This window comes from Puntigrus tetrazona, chromosome 3, assembly GCF_018831695.1.
Source record: "Puntigrus tetrazona isolate hp1 chromosome 3, ASM1883169v1, whole genome shotgun sequence".
Taxonomy (NCBI): domain Eukaryota; kingdom Metazoa; phylum Chordata; class Actinopteri; order Cypriniformes; family Cyprinidae; genus Puntigrus; species Puntigrus tetrazona.
In genome coordinates this window covers 8,017,450-8,040,697 of record NC_056701.1, presented here as the reverse complement: position 1 = coordinate 8,040,697, position 23,248 = coordinate 8,017,450, and the positions used below count along the sequence as shown (strand labels likewise).

At 38.6% G+C, this 23,248-nt stretch overlaps 1 long non-coding RNA gene and 1 pseudogene across 4 annotated transcripts; both read left to right on the top strand.

The window, feature by feature from the left end:
- The window catches only part of LOC122331701, a 111,478-nt pseudogene that overhangs the window by 56,101 nt on the left and 32,129 nt on the right, over positions 1-23,248 (top strand).
- Positions 16,119-17,087, top strand: LOC122331807. 4 transcript variants are annotated; one of them, XR_006248291.1, is made up of 4 exons: positions 16,119-16,196; positions 16,453-16,493; positions 16,605-16,659; positions 16,797-17,087. It is a non-coding gene; the product is annotated as an uncharacterized LOC122331807 (long non-coding RNA). The 4 variants fall into 4 exon arrangements; XR_006248295.1 differs by having other exon boundaries at positions 16,184-16,196; positions 16,441-16,493; XR_006248294.1 differs by lacking the exon at positions 16,119-16,196 and having other exon boundaries at positions 16,374-16,493; positions 16,797-16,955; positions 17,037-17,087.

Here is a 23,248-nt window from a genome sequence, read left to right as displayed (position 1 = left end):
TTTGAAGCATGGGTCGTCCGACGGATTTCAGGTGAAGTATACTTACTTTTTTACATACTGTTTAGTCTGTTAGTTATAAGAAGAACGGATATGATTAGATTAGATCTGATTTTAACACTATATGTGTTTGGAGCACCAAAGCAGTCATGAGCAGCATTTATTTAATTCCTTGATCCCAAAGACTACAGACCAGTCTCTAATCTCCCTTTTCCGTCAAAGATACTAGAAAAGGTAGTATCCTCACAACTGTATTAATGCAAAAACATTTATAGCAACAGAAAAACATAAACCTTGTCGTCTTTGAGAATGCTCTCAATCCACGAGCTGAAAAACCCACTCAGTTTTTATAAGAGCAGCTAGAGAAGTGTATACAGACATCTAGTGGTGACAACCTGAAGAGACAGCTCTCTGCCCTTAAAAACCGGGGAAAATGATCAGAATTGTTGCAGAAATATTAATCAGTGCCATAAAATCATCTATAGATAAAAAGTGTTATTGAACAAAAAACATATTAGATTGATTATGCTTCAGAGAAAAGGTTAAACTCCTTCGAGGGGTCTGATGATGAGGAGCAGCTCCTCCTGATGAAGAGCATCCGAGATGAAAAGAAGTTCTTGACGTTCTGTTTCTGGTGTCGTGACCCCTTTGAACCCTAGTCAGCTGCCAATCAGAAGACAGCTGTCTAGTTAGGGAGCGAGGTGAGGTTTTAGTGTCATCACCCCGTCCGTTACCGACGGGAGTGGGCGTGTCTGACAGGAGGGGCGTGGTATCGTTCAGGTCCGGCGGCGTGTGACACACCTGAAGAGCACGGAGCCTCGTCACCGCCGCCGGGAAACACCGAGCCTGACTCTCCTCGAGACTCCGGTCTCTTCCCCCGTGCGCGCTGCTGCGAAAAGATGGATTTCATAGCTGGTAATAAAAACAAAGGAAAATCTAAAATCATAATTAAAAATGTTAAATGATCTGAGAGTTACTGGGACAAGGCGACTGAAGGGAGGACGAGTCGCTTTCTCAAGACGAGCTGATTCTGAATCTGCAGAAAGTTCTGGACTCCGTGTAGAAGGGTAGCACTTAATCGCCTTGTTGAGGAAAACGATGGTAATGAAGTTCTCTGTATATTAAACTGAGATTAGCAGCATACGTTTAGACCTAGCGCCACTGAAAAGTGATTGGCGAGGCAATAATGTTACGAGTTAAATATTTTAATTACACATTCATAATTTAAGCGATGAATGTAATTAGTTGAATTCGGTGGATCTCTTTTGTTAAAAAAAATGACAAATCATCTCTGTAAAACCACCATGCCTCTTCCCGCCCCTTTTTACATTAATAATGTATAGGATATCTGTATATAGGTATATAACAGAGCAGTGTACTCCAGTCTGAGTCTGTCGTTGATATTTTGTGGTGTTCGTTAACAAAGGTCATAAAGTGTTTACATTTAACAATAACTTTAGATGGGGAGTTGGCAAAAATGGAAGAAATTATTTGTGCTGTAAATATGATCTGGTTTGTATTCCTTATCAGCCCTTTCAGCGAAGGAAGACATGGGAGCTTCATGGAGTCCGAGTCTTCTAGTACAGAAGACGACTGCCATACAGAACGGAAAAAGAGGAGACGAAAGAGGAAGAGGAAAAAGAAACAATAAAGCCAAGAAAAGGAAAATGAACAAAAAGGAAAAATGCACAAGAGGTATGTATTTTAAAAGTCCATACATTTGTTTCATTTTATTTATTTCTTTATTGAGGAATGCATTGCAATGAAATGGGAGAGGCTGAGACCTTTTTTTGAAATAAACTCAAAAAAAAAAAAAAAAAAAAAAAAATATATATATATATATATATATATATATATATATATATATATATATATATATATATATATATATATATATATAAGAAAAACATTTTGATGTTTGACTAAACAAACCTTTTTTTAGTTTAAGGATTGTCACAAATGATGAAGTGATGAAGTGCACAGCAGTCTTCATTAAACAGAGGAGCTCACCGGAGAATACAAGCACTTCACTCAACAGGCTTCCCACTCGATCCTAAAGTCTAACATGTATTCATTCTCATTTTTAAAGATGTAACATTTATTTGATTATAAGAGGTCTTAGATAAGTCTAGATGAAATCGTTATACACCAAGAGCTTGTACCGCTCCAAAGAGAAAAGACTGAACTCTTTAAAAAAACAGCCCCACTGAGCTTCAAACCCTAACATGCAAGCACTGTTTATAGATCTTATTTACAATTTGTGCAATGAATTATTTTTCAAATCCATTTGTCATTAATTTACTTTACACCCAAAGCCCCTAAAGCTGAAATTCAGAAAGGAGGTCTGGTCAGAATCTTCTGAGAGAAGACGAATGATCCTGCAACGAAAAGATCGACCTTAACCTCAACTGCATGTAAATCTAACCCCAAAACAAATGAATAGCTGTTTAAATAGAATAATAGAGGTGTCACGTCTTTGGACTTATTATTGTTTTTGTCGTTTGCCATGTGTTTCGTTTAACCCACTTTAGTTCATTATCTTTATCGTCTTCAGCTGTGTGTAGTTTAGTAAGTATTTAAGTCCTGTGGTTTCAGTTCTGTTTGTCCGATCTCCTCTTTATGAGCGTGAGGTCCTGTCCTGTCTGCCTGCCTGTATTTATATTGTTTATTTCATCTCTGAGTAGATCAAAATGGGATGTAGTAACATTTATCATACTAGTAATTAATAGAGGGTCACCACAATCTTCTCTTTAGAAGACAGATCCAGGTAATGAGTAACTCCTTCAGAAGGATGTAGAAACACTTGAGTAATTAATAGTGGGTTACCATGAGTCTAATAGTATATATTAATGAAAAGACACACACACATATCTAATGGTTAGATATGAACGTTTTTTCACGTGGGTGAATGAATGACCAACTTCCTGTTTCATCCTCAATACTAGACTGAGGTGAGATCCTTGATAAAAATAATGGTTTTTAATATCTACAAGAGAAGCACATAATGAACACAATGTCTCTCTCTCTCTCTCTCTCTCTCTCTGTATATATATATATATATATACAGTATATAGCCACACACACACGTCAGAGATGGTCCAGATGATCCAGAGATCAAGATTCTTCTGAAGGACAGGACTTCTGGGAAAAGCTCATCTGGAAACACCGTAAAAACACATTTGAGGGAAGACAAGCGTGAGAAGAAGCTACAAGCTGTAACGGAGTGTATTTAACAGCGCTTTAAAACCAAATTACAGATTATTTTTGTTATGAACAGTTTTATGCATTTCTATTCACGTAAAATAAATGTGTTTATAGACCAGGTTTATAGAATAAGTCATGCTACATATTCTAATGGTTATAACACAAGTTAAGCTACTGCTAATCTCAATTTATAAATGATTTGCTCTGAAATGTATTTTCAGCCGTTATATTTATCTTTTTTATTAAGATGTGTGTGTTTCTCCAAATTATACCTTTTCAAATTCATTTTCAAACTTTTGAGATAAATGACAAGATGAAACTGTAAGTATGGAGTCGTTTCAGCTTTATTTTCAGCTTTTGTATTTTTTATTCATTTGTATTGCTTTGTCTTTATAGCGTATGGGAAAAAAAGCCATTTCAGGCAGCGATAGAAAGTGATAGAAATAGTAAGTTAGGCTCAGATGTGCTCCAGAAGATCCACACAAAACCAAACCAAGTCAATGAATTACAAGGAGGAGTGGAGACGTTGATTTAACTCCATCTAAAAACACATTCAACAGAAGCAACGAAGCGTACAAACACCCCACTCTATCCTAGTAGTGTTTAGTGAAAAAAAGTGACGCTTGCTCAGCATTTTCAAGATTTCTAGTAAATGCTCTTAAATATATTTTAAGCATTTTGAAAGTTCAGTGCTGACGCAATATTACAACTAGACACATTTGGACCTGGTCTTCTTAACTGCTGTTTGAAGATTATGAGCAGAATGTTTTCTGTGAAGCAGGGGACCAAAAACAGAGTGGAGGGCAGCTCGTGTAAGAGTACGGTTTGTGACGGCAACAGAAAGATCAGATAATCCTTCATTGAGTTCTCTTCAGTAAATCACTGTATCCTCAAGGACTGATGTAATCATATAGACATATTTCACTGTTTCTGTTAATGCTGGCTTCCCCACACCTCATCAATGATCTAGAGCCTCACAGTCCTGTATAAGAGCAGGGATGTTATAAAGAGAAAGAACATCTGACCTTCTCTGTCAGTTTATTTAGAAATAATATTCGACCAAAGACTTTTTTCTGTGTCGACCAGCGATGTTTGTCGGTAACGGCTCCTTACCGTGTTCTTCTCATAAACCGTCCTCTCTCATCATTTCTTCAATCTTAATGAAGTCATACACAAGAAGGTGACTTATGAGGACATTATTTTCAAAACCCTTATAAATCATACAAATTCAGTTTTTTTAAATCCACCAAAAATGCAGTATCTTCCTGTAAGGAGTAGAGGAATAAGACGTACAGTGTGTACAGTATAAAACATTTCACTTATGGAGAGTCCCCGTAAAACATGGACACACAATGTGTGTGTGTGTGTGTGTGTGTGTGTGTGTGTGTGTTAAGGCAACATGTAACAGCCGGTTGATAAGTAAAGGATTTGACTCAATCACTGATGTTGTGTTGCCTTCCTTTTTGTGTTTTATTGTCACAACACCGTAAGAGCTAAAGTAGAAAAATAAACAATATAGAATCTACAATGAATTCACATTCATATAAATGAAACAAAGTAATTACTCAAAACTGCACAATTAATACTAACAATTAACTTAAACTACGTAAAAGGTGCTCAAATTTAATAAAGCAAACACATAAAACACAATACAACATGTAATTTACGTATATATTAGTGAAATGCTCTACCTTGTTCTCCCTTTCAACCAGGTGTTAAAATATCAAAGTTAAAATAAACAAAACGATGCTAATTTCCTTTTACTTTTTTAAAGTGTCCTTAATTATTTATGTTAACTTTGTTCGTCTCCGTTTCTGTACGCGTGCTCTCCTTCTCTGCGATCTCGCGGTCTCTGTTTCCGTGTTTCAGCGACGCCGCGCCTCTTCTTTCGGCAAGCCGTCTTTCAAAATAAAAGTCTCCATCGGATAAATAACTTAAGAGTGCAAAGAAGCATTTCAAAACATCACAAACATATAAATTATTATCTAGAAAATACCTAACTAATATCAAAATAACATATAAACGCAGGAAATTAACTCAAATAACCAAAGGGTTATTTATACTCCCACCAATCAAGAGTAATTTTTTTTTTTTTGTAACATTTAAAGAACAAATTACAAATGATTTTCAATTAAAGATGACCTTCTGCTCAAAAACATGCACATAAAGTGTTCATACTAAAGTAAATTAATTCTGGAATGTAAGTCATATGAAGAAAAGGATACACTTGGTTGCTCTTAGAATTAGCTAGACTGTTTCTAGCAACAGGACCAGCTTCTGTACTGGGCGTTCAATGACAGACAGCTTGTTCAGGCGACGACCATCCTTTTCTAGATTCCGTCACCAAAGCATATCTTGACTCTTCTCACAAGCCCGTCTTTATCTGTAGTAGTCTCCGTTACTCTGGCCAGTCGCCACTCATTTCTGGGCAGATCAGTCTTTTCCATGACAATGTCTCCTACTTGCAGATTTTTCTTTGCTGTGTGCCAGCACTGTCTGAGTGGCAATGTTGGACAGATATTCTTTACGCCAACGACTCCAAAATTGCTCTGCAAGGTACTGAACATGGCGCCACCTCTTCCTTGCATAGATGTCTTCTCTAATAAATCTGCCGGGTGGTGGCAATGCTGGGATGCACTTCATTGTAAGCAGGTTATTAGGTGTGAGAGGTGCAAGGCTGTTTGGGTCGTTTAAGTTATCAACTGAGAGTGGTCTGCTGTTTTACGATTGCCATAGCTTCATAAAGAATGTCCGCAGTGACGCATCGTCCAGTCTTCAGAAGAGAGTGAGAGTTGAGCGAAGAACATTCCTCACTGTTCTGATTTGCCTCTCCCATACCCCACCAGTACTGACTTGCATGGGGTGCATTTAGGACAAAGTCGCACTGCTTCTCAGCTAAGAACACAGTCAGTCGATCAGCATCAATCTCCTTAAGAGCATTTTCAGCTCATTCTTGGCTCCTACAAAGTTGGTGCCTTGGTCACATTAATTTGGCGCACTGCTCCACGCAATGCAATAAAACAAGCGCAAACCATTGATGAAAGCATCGGTAGACATATTGTCCAGCATTTACGATATGAATAGCTCTAGAGCTGAAACATGTGAAGATGAGGCCGTATCTTTTATTCTCCTTCGACCCCTGTTTAGTGATAAAAGGTCCAAAGCAGATCCATACCACAATATGTGAATGGTGGGGATGGATTTATGCGGCTCTGGTGGGAGATTGGCCATTCTTTGTTCTTCGGTTGGTCTTCACAGAGCTTCCTACATGTCACACAGTGATGCACATGGGATGCTACTGCTCTGTTCATTCCTGGAATCCAGTATCCTTGTGATCTGATCTCATTAACTGTGAGACCCTTTCCTTGGTGCTTGACATTCTCATGACAGTGAGAGATGATCATCTTTGTTATGTGGTGATCTTTAGGAATGATCACTGGGTGTTTGATTAAGCTAGGTAAAGACGCATTGCAGAGCCTTCCTCCCACCTTGAGTACTCCTTCTTGATCTAGGAAGGCATCAAGGCGGTACAACCTGCTGCTAGGTGACAGCTGAGCCCCTTTCTCAGTAATTTGATTTCCTCTGGAAAGTTGTTTCTTTGTAAATCTTTAACAATTAAGCATTTTGCATCTTCTCGTTCAGCTACAGTACTGTAACTGTTGGATTTGTCTCCTTTTGCTCTGCGAATGAGGCGAGAGCACAGCTTGGACAACTCCAGACCATGAAGACAGCTTTGACAAGCGATCTGAGAAACAGACTTCTGTTGTATGTGAACTCAGTGTTTGAGCCTGTCTGACTTCAGGATCTCAATCGTTAGTGCTATGTCAATATTTGCCACAGGAGGTTTATCCTTCTTCCACAGGAAATCTGGCCCTGTCAACCAATTGGATGTTAGAATCTCATTAGTGTTTAAACCTCTTGATGCATGGTCAGCAGGGTTTTCATTAGTGGGAACATATTTCCACTGTTGAGAGTAGTGCTGAGATGTATCTTCTGCACTCTGTTCGCTACAAATGTGTGAAAGCGGCGTGCTTCGTTGTTAATGTATCCCAACACCACTTGAGAGTCAGTCCAGAAGTGCTCTTCTATGTCCGCATAATCCAGCTCCTGTTTAAGCATATTGCTCATAGCAACTGAGATGACAGCAGCTGTCAGTTCAAGCCTCGGAATAGTCTGGACCTTGATGGGAGCAACTCTGGATTTACCAATGACCAGGGCACAATGTATGTTTCCTTCTTCACTTATTGATCTCAAATAGGTACACTGGCCATATCTGCTGTTGCTCGCATCAGAGAAAGTGATGCAGCTCCCTTTTGACAACCTTTCCAAAGTTTGCAGGCACATAGCAGCGGGATATGCAGATTTTTCCAAGTTCACGAGATCAGCTTTCCAATGCTCCCAACTTGACTGCAATTCTTTAGGAAGGGGTCATCCCAACCAGTTCGTTCTGCACATTTCCTGAAGCACCAATTTTCCACTGAGCAGGAAAGGACAATAAAGCCTAGGGGATCATGCAGAGGCGCAACTGTGGATAGTATGTGCACGACGTGTTGCTGGCTGGTCTTTGAGGTCAACAGAGAATCTGAAGTTGTCAAAATCAACATGCCAGTGGATCCCTAAAGCTCTCTCTAAAGGCATGTCATCAAAGATTGAGTTCAAGCGTCTTTACTCCAGTTGCTCGTTCAAAGTTGGAATGCTATTCAGTACAACTTTGTCATTTGAAATAATTTGTGAAGTCTAAGACCACCTAAGGCACACAGTTGTGAGCTTCTCTTGCTACCTGGATAACTTCTTCTGTGTTGGCTACACTGATGACACCGTCATCTACATAAAAGTCTGTTGTGATGAATTTTGAGCCAAGAGGATACATACACTCATTCTCTTTAGCCAAATGTTTCAGACCATAGTTAGGCGCATCAGGTGATGAGGTTGCACGAAAAGATGGACCTTCATTACGATATTCTTGTGGCTGTGAAGCCAAGTCACCATTTTCCACCAGAGAAATGGAGGTAGTTTTCGATCCGCTTCTTCTACATGAAATTGGTGAAACATCCGTTCAACATCGCACATATAGGGCCACGGGATGTTTTCTGAATCGTCACGAGAACACCAGTCAGATTATTCATTAAATCTGGGCCTTGGGTAAGTGGTCATTGAGACTGGTTCCCTGGTACTTGGCGGAGCAGTCGAAGACAACACGGAACTTGTCTGGCTTCTTAGGGTGAAACACCCCATGATGAGGACATACCAATTCTCACCATCCTTTCCTTCATTGTGCACTTCTTCTGCATCACCCTTTCCATGACTTCTTCCATAAACTTCACATAGTGTTCCATGTATTTTTCATCTTTTAGCAATTTCCTTTTAAGATGATTGAGTCTTCTGATGGCTAGCTGCTTATTGTTAAGTAAATAGGGTCTCCTTTTGAAGGGCAGAGGCATCTCGTAATGCCCGTCTTCATTCTTCCTTATGCCTTGTTGCAGTTTGGTCAAGAAAGAGGATGTCATCCTGTGAAACAGTTTTATCATCTTTGCCAGCATCTTTGAAATCAGACTCCAATACTTTTATTACATCTGCTGGGGTCACTGGAGGGAGCTCTTTAGTGCTGACTCTGTGACAAATGGTGTTGAAGCTTTGTGATTCATGGTGTGAAGACAGTCGACCAACAATGCTCCATCCTAGGTCTGTATAGACTGCGTAGAGTTCATCGTCTCCTCCTAGAATTACCTGTTTTGGTGCTAAAGCCTTTGGACAGCTGTAGCCTATGAGGAGACCAACCTCCACAATCCTGCAGAGGTGGAATTTTGTCAACCAGTGAAGAGAGATGCTTCCAATGTCGTGCTGTGTCACAAGTAGGGATGTGAGTATGGTTCACTGGAATGGAGTCTTTAGTGTAAGCAGGGGCAGGTTGAGGATAACAGAAGAGCTGTAGCCTCTTACTTTGAGACCTGATACCTTTTGACTTGGCATGATAACATCCTTTGCGGTCATGGTTGTCAACTTCAGTCTCACAGGACAGGAGTCAGCTTGTAACTTGTTGCTCAGCTCTCGGTCAACAAACACAGTATCACTCTGGGTGTCAAGCAGAGCATAAACAAACCTTTCACAGCCTGGATTCCTCTCCGTTGATACCCACACTGTACGATCATGGAAGTGTTTGTGGATGGCTCATCATTCTCTACTTTGTGAGATCTGTAGCAGTTGCCGTCTCAGTGTCACCTTGGTTTTGAGATTGGTGCAGTGTTGACTTTCTTTCCATAATTTTCATCATGTAGACACATTGGATGTCTACGTCTACAGATGTCACAGGATGAAGCGGTGGCGGCGGTCTTTTATGCGCTGTGGCCTGGTTTCATGCAACCATAGCAGAAGTTTGTTCTCCTTCACATAATTTCGTCTATCTTCTAATGATTTTGACAGAAATTTAGGACAGCTATGAATGTTATGCTTACTGTCTTTGCAAAAGAAACACCTTTTGTAATTTCCTTTAGTAGACCTTTGTTCATTTTCATCATTTTGTTTATCTTCCATGGCTGTTTGAGTATGAAAGACATTAGCCCTGTTTCTTTTACTGTCCGTGGGTTCCGTTTTCCAAAGTTGGTTCAGAGCACGAAGAGCGCTGAAGGAGGTGACAGGATTACAATTAATCTCTGCTTCCATTGACATGAAGGTCACAAAATCGATAAACTTTGGAAAGTCGTGAGTCTCAATCAGTGTCTCTGTTACCCGCCGGTTCCAACGTGCTGCTGCCAGTCTGGTAATTTGTGTACAAGTTTCTGATTTTCATCACAGTCATTTAGTATTTCAAGCCCTTTGACATGAGGCATAGCTTGCTGACATGCATTCAAGAAGTCAGAGAAATCTCTGAAACCTTCAGCATCCTAGGCTGAATCCTAGGCCATTTGGCTAGCTTTTCCCTGAATACCTTCTGTATGACAAATGACTGCCCATACCGTTAGTTCAGCTTGTTCCATGCATCATTATAAGCCTCATTATCATTTCTGTAAAAGATACCACCCAGACATTCTGAGCAGGTCCATCAACATACCTTTTAAATAGTGCAGTTTGTCAGTAGAAGAAATGGCCTTTCCATCAATGAAGCGACACAAATGCAGCTTTCCACTCAATGAACTGGAGAGGATCACCACTGAACACAGATGGTTCTGCAGTAGGCAGCCTGTTCAGAGCTATGCTATCTTGAACAGCTTGAGCGAGATATGATATATCAGATTTTGGAGGTGAGGATGTTTGCTGCAATGTTGGTGGAATTTTGGAGAGAGATGGAGTCACATGCTGATGTGGCACTACACTTACATCCGCTGTTCCTTCCTATTTGAGTCTGAAGAATGAATGAATGGCGTTTTCCAGCGCCATTTCTTGATCATAGGCCTGCAGTCTGGCTCTAGCTGCTTTTAGATCCTTCTCTCCCTTTAGTTTTTCCAGTTCACACTTCTACGAGCCTCGATCTCTTGTATCATTGAGTATTCTGCTTCTTTGACTGCTAATTCAGCTGCTGCTTCTGCCGCTTAACTGCTATGGACATAACTGTAGACTTTGATGATGTGGGCGTGAGACTGTGGATCCGTGGAGACAGAGCGTGCATAATCACGCTGCAGTAACTCACGAAGACTGTGTTTCACATTTTCTCGGTCAAAGTCCTCAAGGCACGCCATTCTGTCAAAAATGATCTTGAAATATCTTTTGTTACAGCTTCACAAGTATCGATTCTACGTCTAGTGTCACTGGATGGAGCGATGTAGTCTCTAATTTCTAGGTAGACCTGCATGACATCATCTCTTCCTTTCTCTAGTGTATTAATAAAGCGCTATGAGCTGGCTTTCATGAACATCTGTCTTTAGCTGTTCCCTTGTGCTGCGAGCCAGGTCTTTCCATTGTTCGTACAACTGATTCAATCCTTTTTCCCTTTTCAGGGCCTCCTCTCTTTTATATCTCCATACGCATCTTCTCTGTAGGGTTCCGTTGTCGATCAGAACGGTGAAGCTCCTCTTTTTCTGTTCCATTATGAGGTTTTTCAACCTGCTGGTCTGGATCTTTATTTTCAGAAACATCCATTTTTTTTATTTTTATTTTTTACAGGACAATCACAGACTCACATCAACTCCTTTGGTTATCATTAGACAGCTTTCCGTTGTGAGGTAAGACTCCTGAGGTGAAGCAGTAGATCTTCTACGTAAAGCACTTACTCTTCAGAGTAAAGGGAAGCTCTTACTGTAACAGCCCGTTGATAAGTAAAGAGATTTGACTCAATCACTGATGTTGTGTTGCCTTCCTTTTGTGTTTTATTGTCACAACACCGTAAGAGCTAAAGTAGAAAAATAAACAATATAGAATCTACAATGAATTCACATTCATATAAATGAAACAAAGTAATTACTCAAAACTGCACAATTAATACTAACAATTAACTTAAACTACGTAAAGGTGCTCAAATTTAATAAAGCAAACACATAAAACACAATACAACATGTAATTTACGTATATATTAGTGAAATGCTCTACCTTGTTCTCCCTTTCAACCAGGTGTTAAAATATCAAAGTTAAAATAAAACAAAACGATGCTAATTTCCTTTTACTTTTTTAAAGTGTCCTTAATTATTTATGTTAACTTTGTTCCGTCTCCGTTTCTGTCACAGCGTGCTCTCCTTCTCTGCGATCTCCGCGGTCTCTGTTCCGTGTTTCAGCGGCGCGCGCTTTACTTTCGGCAAGCCGTCTTTCAAAATAAAAGTCTCCATCGGATAAATAACTTAAAAAGAGTGCAAAGAAGCATTTCAAAACATCACAAACATATAATTATTATCTAGAAAATACCTAACTAATATCAAAATAACATATAAACGCAGAAATTAACTCAAATAACCAAAGGGTTATTTATACAACACATTAATATGGAACGGCAAATGATAGGATTTCAAAGATTTTTTTTATGATAGGAGACTTTTGTCACACTTGCACCAGGAATACAGCTCAGAAAAAAATAGTTTTTTATTGAATCGTTTCACACTTGGTCACGGAGCGTACACACGATTTGTTGATTTCACGTGACTGTATGAAAAGGTAAGGAAACTGTTCCTCATTGGTCAATTTGAGGAGCCATAGGAATCAATGAAAAGTTTTTTTTTGACAATACAAAACCTACAATCCAGAAAAGAGAGACTGCAGAATGTCCCAGATGGAGAAATAAAATATACAAAATATAGAGTTTTTTAATGTCTCAATGTATATTTGGATGTTCTCAACCAATGTGAAGACTTAATATTTACATTTACATTTACATTTAGTGATTTGGCAGACGCTTTTATCCAAAGTGAGGAACAAGGCAAGCAAAAAATCTAAGTCAAGGAGAAAACATTAAAGAAAAGTACTATCAGAATAAGTGTGTCGTTCCATAAGGTGCAAGTGCAAGAAAGGAGGGGTTTTTTTTTGTTTTTTTTGTAAAGAATTAAGAGCAAAGGAAGTTGAGGAAAAGTTGAGTTTTCAGCAGTTTTTTAAATGTTGTGAGTGTAGCTGCAGACCGTGTAGAGTCTGGTAGCTCATTCCACCATCGTGGGACCACTGAGCTGAAGAACTTTGATTGGGGTCTTTTGTGTGGTGATGGGACCACCAGACGTCGTTCGTTGGCTGAGCACAGTGGGCGTGAGGGATTGTAGACCTGGATGAGGGAGTTGAGGTAGATGGGTGCTGTTGAGTTGACCGCTCTGTAGGCAAGAGTCAGAGCTTTGAACCTGATGCGGGCAGCTACAGGAAGCCAGTGCAGAGATCTGAAGAGTGGGATGACATGTGTTCTTTTTGGTTGATCGAAAATGAGGCGTGCTGCTGCATTTTGGATCATCTGGAGGGGTTTGATAGTGCATGCCGATAGCCCTGTTAGCAGGGCATTGCAGTAATCAAGACGGGATAAGACCAGTGCCTGCACAATGAGTTGGGTTGTGTATTCGGAAAGGTAGAGTCTGATCTTTCTGATGTTGTAGAGGGCAAATCTGCATGTCCTGGAGACAGAGGAGATGTGGTCGGTGAAGCTCAGTTGGTCGTCAATGATAACTCCCAGATTTCTGGCGGAGTTGGTGGGGACAATCACTGAAGACCCAATGTTGATGCTGATGTTGTGTTGTATTGAAGGTCTGGCAGGGAACACTAGAAGTTCTGTCTAGGAGAGGTTGAGCTGAAGGTGTCTCTCTCTCATCCAAGTGGAGATGTCAGCCAGGCAGGCAGAAATGCGGGATGAGACAGTTGAGTCATCCGGAGGAAAGGACAGGAAGAGCTGTGTGTCGTCAGCATAGCAATGATAGGAAAAGCCGTGTGAGTGGATGATAGAACCCAGGGATGTAATATAGATTGAAAAAAGAAGAGGACCAAGAACTGAGCCCTGGGGCACACCGGTCGAGAGGGTGTGAGAGTTAGAAATAATAATAATAATAATAATATAATATAATATAATAATAAAAAATAATATGCCTTAAATTGAAACATTTGACATGTAGGGCTCAGTTAAAAATCCTCACAGGATGCTATAGGCCCCTCCAGAAAATCCAACTTATGATTTATGATTTTATTTCTTTCATTCTTTTTCCACCAGATGTCGTCAGAATAATAGATGAAAAATCCTCTGGAAATCAGTGGTGAGCCAAAGCAGCGTGGTCAGCTTTCTTCTGAATACCTGAGGAAATGAAGACAGGATGGTCGTGTCATGAGTCCTCATAACTACTTCATGATTGAGAACTTCAGTAATCATTAGTATCTGATGAGTATTCATTCAGGCACTGGCAGATAATCATTCAGGTGTTTATTGTAAAGTGCACGTTTTGAGAGGTGCATTAAAATAAATAAAACCTGGATTAATGTGGATATTTTAATTAAAAATATGTGTCCATAAAAAACATGTAATCTATGAAATAGCATGAGCGTGAGCCAGCTTGTGGATCAGTGACGTTAAAGAAAGCAGCACCTTTCAGGTATTGTTTTATTAGGGTGTTGTTGGAGTGATGTATGTATCCATCGGGTGCCAGGCTTTGTCAGCCTGATGAGAACGGAATGTTAGAGTTGAATGTTGACGATTTATGCACCTGTGGCTCTTTTTAGTTTCAGTTTGATTCTTGGTCATAACTTGGCCTCCGTATAATACTGATAGGGGCACCGGAAGAATCTGAAGGAGTGAAGATTCTGACGCACAAGAGATGTTGCCAATTGTTTTCATTTATTGTGTCTTGTCTTTTTCTCTATAAATAAAGTGACTTGTGACCTGAGCTTCGGAGGCAAAGCAGGGAGGTAAAGGAGGAACCTGCTTCTCTCCTGCTTGCAATCGACAGCGCAATCCTTGCAAGCTGAAAATCCAAAGAACTTGTCTTGTGTTTTATTTCGCTTTGAGTTGATCCTTCCTGGTAAAGAGCCGTTTGAGTGAAATAGTCTCAACAGCTGTTACATCTGTGCTTTCTCACGTCTTCTTGTGGCTGTAAATATTTCTCTCTCTCTTTCAGCGTAAGCTGCTGAACTGAATATAGTTTGTTTCAAGCATGCGTTTTTTTTCTAGTATTGACAGAGATGAAATTAAAAAGTACATGCAAGTCTATTCTCTGATTAGATAAAGCAACATCGACTCAAATATCCGAAGACTTGTGCTGCATTTCAGGACAAAGTATAAGAAGTGTGGAAACTCTTAAAGTATCGTGTGAAGCGTTGGCTTTACTTCAGGAGATTAGTCTCCGGGACGCGCTGCTAACTCGCTTCTGGCTTCTAGAGAAGAAGAAGAAGACCTCGGGACAAAACATGAGAATTAAAGACACGAGCAACCAAATTATAAACGTCATAAAAGCTCTTATAGAGTCAGATTTGCTGGATATGATATGATTGCATTTCTATTAAAGTCAGAATTAGTCAAGAAAAGTCCTAACCGTGTGATAAATTGCAGTTATCCTTAATTTACTTCTTTCTCACTGGCTGAAATGAGCTTTCTGTGAAAACCTTCTAAAATATATATATATTTTTAATAAAAAACGCAGATTAATAAAGACCAGATGCTCTGATATTATCTCAGCTGTTTACGAGAGACTTGATGTTCTTTATATATTTACATGTGCCTTCATTTCATCTCTATATGACCAAAATATGAGAAAACCAACACGTTCATGTGTATAATAGCAGACGCTCAGTCCTCTTTAACGTGTGTTCTTCAGGTCCGGGGTTAAATAGATTACTGAAAATAACTACATTATGACACTTTTTCTCATCTTTCCCAAAAAACACATGCTTGAAAAACAATATTAAAGATTTGCTGTTGTGGAGATCACGATTAATGTGAGTAAATCTGTTTTTATGTTATATAATGTATATATAATGTGATTTACTGGAAACTGCTTTCATTTCCTTCTTGTTCCTCATTGTTCTCGTTTCTCGAACCCCACCTGAAGACGCAGATGTGATAGAGCTGGTTTGAAGAAGCGACTGGACGGGTTTCGGCGTGAGAAACCTCCCCAGGACGTTCTTATCATTCAGTTATAACAATCATAACAATAATGATGTGGTTTACTGGGAGTCTCAAAGAGTTTCTGTCACAGCGAGGAGGAGGCTTACAGAAGCGGTGATCAAGTTTAAAGTAGATGAAATAAAACCATGTTAGGTTTCTGTATGGACTTCATCTTGTATAAAACACAAGCCCTCTGATGATCTAGAAAACCTCATACACACAGATATACACACACTAATCTACTGGAGTCAATAATTACAGACTAAACAGATGAATAATTACATAACAAAATATATAATCATATATAAAACTGTTAACAGCACCGGCTCGAGTGCCTTATTGCTTTTATTATACGGCTACCACACAATAACAAAATATTAAAACCAAAAAACTATGTAAATGATTGGGTGGAGCTAGTCATTTACATTTAGTCGTCTTGTGGGCGGAGCTAAAACATCAGTTAATAAATACACGAGAGACACACATGACAAGAAAACATCTGAAGATCAGCGCTGCAGTGAGTATCTTCTCTTTTTTAAGCATAATTCAACCTTAAACTCAATTACAGGAATCTGTACAGATTTAACCTGCTTGTCTGACAATATTAATATCGTTCTGTAACAATAGTCTTAAAAGATGAGTGTGATGCACGGGCAGTGAGTGAATGAATGAATGAATGGTGGAGGATGAGGAAGGTTTTACAGAAGCATGTCGTGTACTTGCACTGGACCATTTCTTGAAGCATTGAATGATGAAAGCAGGTGTTGTTTCAGATCTTGAAGCTCAGCTAAAAACAGAAGAAAACAGCAGAATGGTATGAAAACATGCTGCACCTACAGAAGAATTATTATAATGTGTTTATTAAGCTTTATGATGTGTCTGATAATAATAATAATAATAATAATAATAATAAAAATCCATACAGGCCGATAGCAGTAAAAAAGGACTTCAGCTCAGCAAGCAGTCTCCAAATAAAGCAGGTGATATAGCTATCCTGTAATAAATTATATACTGATCACAGAGGAAGTACATGAATATATATATATAACATACACAATATATCATATGCTTATTGTTGTTCTCGCTCTCTCTTTTTCTTTCTTTGTCAAACACGTAGCAGTGCAAAAAAACAATAAAACTGTCCTTCAGTCAACCGCCGTGGTGAAAACTTCAGAGAAGATGGCAGTAAAAGGCGGGTCTTTAACAACTGTTCAAGTAGTAAAAACAAGTACTAAAGTGACGAGAACATGTGATGGCCATGACAAGAAATAAGCAGGTGTTTGTGAATCTGACATTAGATGCAATACTGCTTTATTTACTTGATTTACTGAAATAAAAGACGACCTTTTCTTTTCAGGAAGTGAAAAAGAACAAAACAACAGTGGAATTAAATGCTTTATCTGAAAAATGTTCCTGTTTGTGAGTTTGAGAATTTATCACGTCGAAGATAAAACGTATTTCCATAAAGATATAGCTGTTCTGAGTGAATCATCTGAGCGGTGTGAGAAATCATCTAACGTTCAGCTCAGTTCAGCTCAGGAAGGGAGTTCAGAACTAGTTGTGTATTGGTAATAAAATGTGTTTATGGATTTAAGGTGCAAAAAAAAACATTATTCTTTACACTCCTCTAAGCCCCGCCTCCTGAAACATGTGGGTTTACACGAAGCTCCTCGAGGTGTGCTCTGATTGGCCGGCTATCAAGTGCATTGTGATTGGCCGAAGACCTCAAGCGTCTGACGGAAATGATTATCATAAGAATAAAACACTGGTTCATGGGTAGAAAACGAATGAACAACTTTACAATTCATTTCCTAAGGCATTATGTTACAATATTAAAAGATGAATCACTCTTAAATCGTTCCAAACCCATAAGACCTTCGTTCATCTTCTGAACACAAATGAAGATATTTTCGATGGACTCTGAGAGCTCTCTGACTCTACATAGACAGCAAGCGTCCTGAAACACAGTACAATCATCCACCTGACATCAGCCGCTCAAGAGTTAAAAATAGTTTTGTGTGCAAAAAAAAAAATACAAGAAGATATGTCTAGAAATATAGAAAAGAAAGCATTTTACGTTATTGGTAAGAATTAAAGTACAACTGCAGGTTACTACACTCGAGCACATCACCTAACAGAGCTGGTTTACTAGTAACTACGTTCAGATCAGTAAAATAACGACTTTATTAAAATATTTTACATGTGCAGAAGCCCAAACTTCAGACAGAAGCAGTAGCACAAAGAAAATACTATCTAGACTATGCTACAAGTCTCTCATATTTATGTAAAACGTATCAGTTGTCTCTGTTTTTAATTCTAACCTCAGTAAAGTTTGTTTTAGGTTTAAAATTCATGTGATATTTCTCGTTCCATAAAGTCAACAGTCTTACATAATTATTAATACCACAACTAGTTTAACAATATACAACTGTTTTATATTGACATTTACAAGACCATTTTAGACATTTATGAATAGACTCATATTAATAAAACTTCTTCTGTCATTCTTGGGTTCATTCCACCATCCCTGCTTTAGATAGCTGTGTTCATGATCACGCAGTTACCTTTCTTTGGAGAAAAGTGTCTTATTCATTATCTATTACCAAGATGTTATGACAGAGATAGACTCTCAGTCCGGTCTCAGTCGTGTTCAGAGTAACACACTTCTACAGAAATACAGCAACAATGAACTGCACAGAAAAAAAGATGTGGACGCACGTGAAAAATAGGAAGAAACATATGTTTAGATAGAAATAAAGAAATGAGGCTGAGTTTAAATATAATCATCAGATCATATAAAGCAGCCGACAGAAACATCTGACTCTGAAGTAAGAACTTCTCATGATTCACTATTAGACTGTAAGATGTTAATATCGTCTCAAAGCTTGTGCACACGCATTTATGATTTTTAATCATGGAATGAATCTATATTTTTCTTCTTCAGAAACAGACCAGAGCCTGTATTTCACTCTTCTTCTCATTGGTTAGTGTGTTTGTGGTTGATTTCTTCATTAGGACTGAGCCTCTCTTTCGCAGCTGTCTGCTCCGTGCCTGAATGTGTCCATCACTTTATAAATGAGGAGAAGAACTGGACTGAAGCTCAGAGAGGGATATAATGAAGATAACATGAAGGACATGATAGAAGTGACTGGTCCGATGAAGACTAGTGGAGATGAATGGAGGTGGTCTTCAGGTGAGCTGTAAACCGTTCAGAGGAGGTCAGCTCTGGATCAGACGTCCAGAAACCGACTTCATCTGCACCAGATATTAAGACTGAATTGATGTACTTTCATGTAAGATCGCATACTTTTCTTGGAAAGTATAATATATAATAGGTTGTGCCATGCCTTCGAAACACTACACTGCAAAACAACAAAAAAACAGTTTGTTTTGAAGCACTTCTCAAAGTCAATACAAATCCAGTTTCAGTGGCGTTCTGCTATGAACCAGTGTCTATATTCATTTTACCTGATTTTGGATCAGATTTAAAACTGCAGATATTTGTAATTACACGTATAATTAAAATGAAGGGGGTAGTGAATAGTTTCTTGCTGACCCTATTAACCAAGCTCAATAAAACAAACTAAATAATCCTTACAGTAGAAATTAAATAACAGCTGTTGCTTTACTTCAATTGTTTCTTTCAGGGTTTTTTTTTTGCAACATCCTAAAAGCCTTTTATCTTGAACCGCTGTTAAAGTTCGTTCAATCTCTCAACGTGTCGTTTCTGATGACGCTGCTGTTGAAGAACACGTCTTTATTCTTTCTGTAAGAGGATCTGTTTAACCCAAACATGTAATTAATGATGTTAGCTATAGGAGACGTCTGCCACTTATTTGGCCTGCTTCTGTTTCTTTTCTTTTTCTTCGTTTATGTATCTCTTTTTGCAGGTTTTTTTAGATAGTTTTCTGGAATTAGTATGTTTTGTTTTTCTTTCCTGACGTTCTGTCTGCTTCCTTGTTTTATTAAACTGAAATCTTTTTGCATCTGTGACGGACACGGCGTGCGGTGAGGCGAGGGATCCTCCACCCACGACGGAGACGGAGTAAACGGGCCGATGGATGAACGGGGGAAACATTGTGACCAACAATTTAAAAAAGGTGGAAAACACGCCGCTATTCACTTGTACCTTTGTACGGTCGGTTCTTCTGTCACGCGGTGGTTAGCATGAGAGCACGCAACGAAAACTCTTTAATCTTGAGATGAAATAAACAATATCTTTACAGGCAGACAGACAGGACAACAACCACACGCACATTAGAGACGAGAACCAACGAATACACAGGATCAGACTAGAACTTAAATACAAACTAAATAACTAAATTAACTAGACACAGGTGAAGACAATGACAATATTAACAAAAGTAGGTCACACGGAACAACACAGAGTCCAGTGACGTGAGGCAGCTAGCAGACGGTCGGTTTAGCCGGTCTGTCTGCTTCCTGACCTGGGCACTAGTTGGTCATGTTGGAGCTATAAGACCATATGCCATATTTCTAGATAGAAGAGCCGCACCACCCCAAGAGGGGTGAAGACCATCTCTTTTCAACAGGTCAGGTCTGCCCCAGAAACTCATCCAATTGTCTATAAAGCCTATGTTGTTCTGCGGGCACCACTTAGACATCCAGCCATTGAGACCCAGCAGTCTGCTGTAAATCTCATCACCCCGGTAAGCAGGGAGGGGACCAGAGCATATTACATTGTCCGACATCGTGCTTGCAAATTCACCTCTTTAATATTATTTTTAGTGATCTCCGACTGGCGAAGTCGAACATCATTAGCGCCGACGTGAATAACAATCTTACGAAATTTACGTTTAGCATTAGCCAGCACTTTTAAATTTGACAAGATGTCAGACGCTCTGGCTCCCGGTAAGCATTGGACTACGGTGGCTGGTGTCTCTATTTTCACGTTCCGTACAATAGAATCGCCAATTACTAGAGCACTTTGATCAGGTTTCTCAGTGGGTCAATGATTGAGGAGAACCTGTTTGATGTTCTGATCGGAACGGATGAGCGGTGTTTCATCAGCCTTAAGTGATGGAAGCACTTACCACTCATTGACGAGCTTGTAAAAACAGAGCGAACGAGCACAAGGGAGAAAAACGTTTTTACATTTTTACTGTTAAATGTGTAAAACTGACAGTCATAATAATAATAAATAATTTAATCACCCTAGCAACCGCTCAGACTGCCACCATAGCAACAGTGTAGCAGCACTCTTGTCTGTGATCTGTGTTCTTGTGTCTTCATCTGCTTCAAACTGAAGGATAATATCATATTGTTTGTAGTATTGTTTCTAATAGTTCCTTCAACACATTCAGTGTTTGCTGTAAATTAGTAATTGTTAAATGATCATATATGGACTTAAAAGCTGATTGATAATGATGCAGAGTTAAATGTTAATATTTAATGTACAAATATTGAATCTGTTTATGAATCTCAGATCAAACGATCAACCGAGACAAAGCCTGAATCAGTTTCACAACAAATATTAATAATCACTTTCATACAATGTCTGATTTCCGTCTCATTCTCAGACTGAAACATTACAATCTTATTATGATAATCAGGTTTTAAATAGTGGTTATTACAGTCTGTGCATAATACAGTACATAAAACAGACAGATTCAGAGCGGCGTAAGATTAATACACATATAAATAACACCATGAGCGCCTGAGATTTCTTAAATTATGACAAAATAAGTTCAGTGTTGATTTCGGATATAAAGCAGATCTATAGAAGACAATATATCATGTTTTTATTCAGATCAGTTGAAACGAAGTCAAAGTAAATCTTGACTTAAAATCAGAGCTTTACTGACATCTAGACTGTTAATAAATCTACAGGAGATCGAATTATAGCAATAAAAGTCTTAAAAATAAATGAAAAGAACATAAAACAAATGCAAATAATGAATTAAATAGTATAAAATATAGTTTTTATAAAAACTGACTGTCAGAGCACACTGCTAAAACATCCTCTCATCTGCTCAAGCAAGCTCATTACTTTATTAAAAACATAATGTCTTACTATCATTCATTCTTCATCCATCGCTGAAAAACGTTGCTGTTTTTCATCACTAAAATAAAGTTTGTATATTAGTATGATAATGGCTCATTTATTTCTCTAAGCTTTCATTGCAGTGCAGTTTAACACAACGCCTGACCGGTTGACACAAGACTCAGTTATTAATTAATATTAACTTATTTTTAATGTTTTCTTCCTGTGTTTTATCTTAGTGACGAATCCTCAACCTTCACCCCAGTCTTCAGGGTCACAGAGTCCTTCAGAAACCTTTCCAGGATGGGGCTTTACAGTAAACGCTCTTCTCTTTTTATATTACAGTTATTAGCTTATATTAGAACGATTTCTCAAGGACTGAACTCAAACACACAAAGTAAATGACATAATGAACAAGAAAATAAGACAAGAAGAGAACGTATTAAAGACATGAATCGTGTCTAGCTAAAGGCTGAGGGATCGACCCACTGGGCATAAATTAAACACTGTTTGTAATAACGTCGTGTTATGGTGTACATCTACACCTGTTCTGTCCGTCCAGAGCTCGTGATGTTCTCTCAGACGACTCTGAACGAATCTTCACGGTGGACTCGTAAACCAGGTCGCTGATTTTAAGTTTAAAGGCAAAAAACATAAACTGACAAAAACGCCTGCATTGCATTTCTCCTTTTGATTGTATTCGACCGTTTCTTAACGCTTCTCTTATCAGTTATGTTTATTAGGGTTGTCTGTCGTTTATTTCAGGTCAGTGAATCCCACTGAGCACTTTCTAAATGTGTTCATATTTAAAAGCTTGTGATAGGCTTTGGTTCATCATGTGACTTTCTGGTCGTCAGCGTATTATAAACCTACAAAACAGATTTCAGTGCATTGATAGATCAACATTACATCAGTAACTGAATCATTACACTACAGTATTTAACTGTAAATATAAGTTAAACCCGTAAAACCTAAAACGTTGTTGCTGTATTTTTTGCAGTCAAATTATCTGAACATATTTCTTATTATATATATATATATTTTCTAAATATACTCTAAAAGTATTAGTTAATCAAAATTGCACGCAAGTAAATGTAACTTCCCACCTCTGATCTAATTATAGGGGACTTATAGTAAATATTTCTGTTACGTTGCTGCTGCTCAAACCAGTACATAAACATCACATTATAATAAAAACATGGACAAATAGGTTATACTTTACTTGAAGAGGACTGCCCCGACACATCATGAATATAACACAGGTTCATTCCTGTCATTCCTCTCATTTCTTTTTTAAAGCAAAGATAACATTATTTGAGTCTAAAAAGGATATAATGTTGTCATAAACATGCTTAAAACCTCCTTCATATTCACACACACTCTCACACACACACACACACACGTGTGTGACACACACACACACACACACACACACAAGAAAACCTTACCTTTTTTCATCATATCTCAACAATCTTATACTGTTACACTTAGATTAGATGTTTCAGACACACACACACACACACACACACACAGACACACACACACACACACACACACACACACAC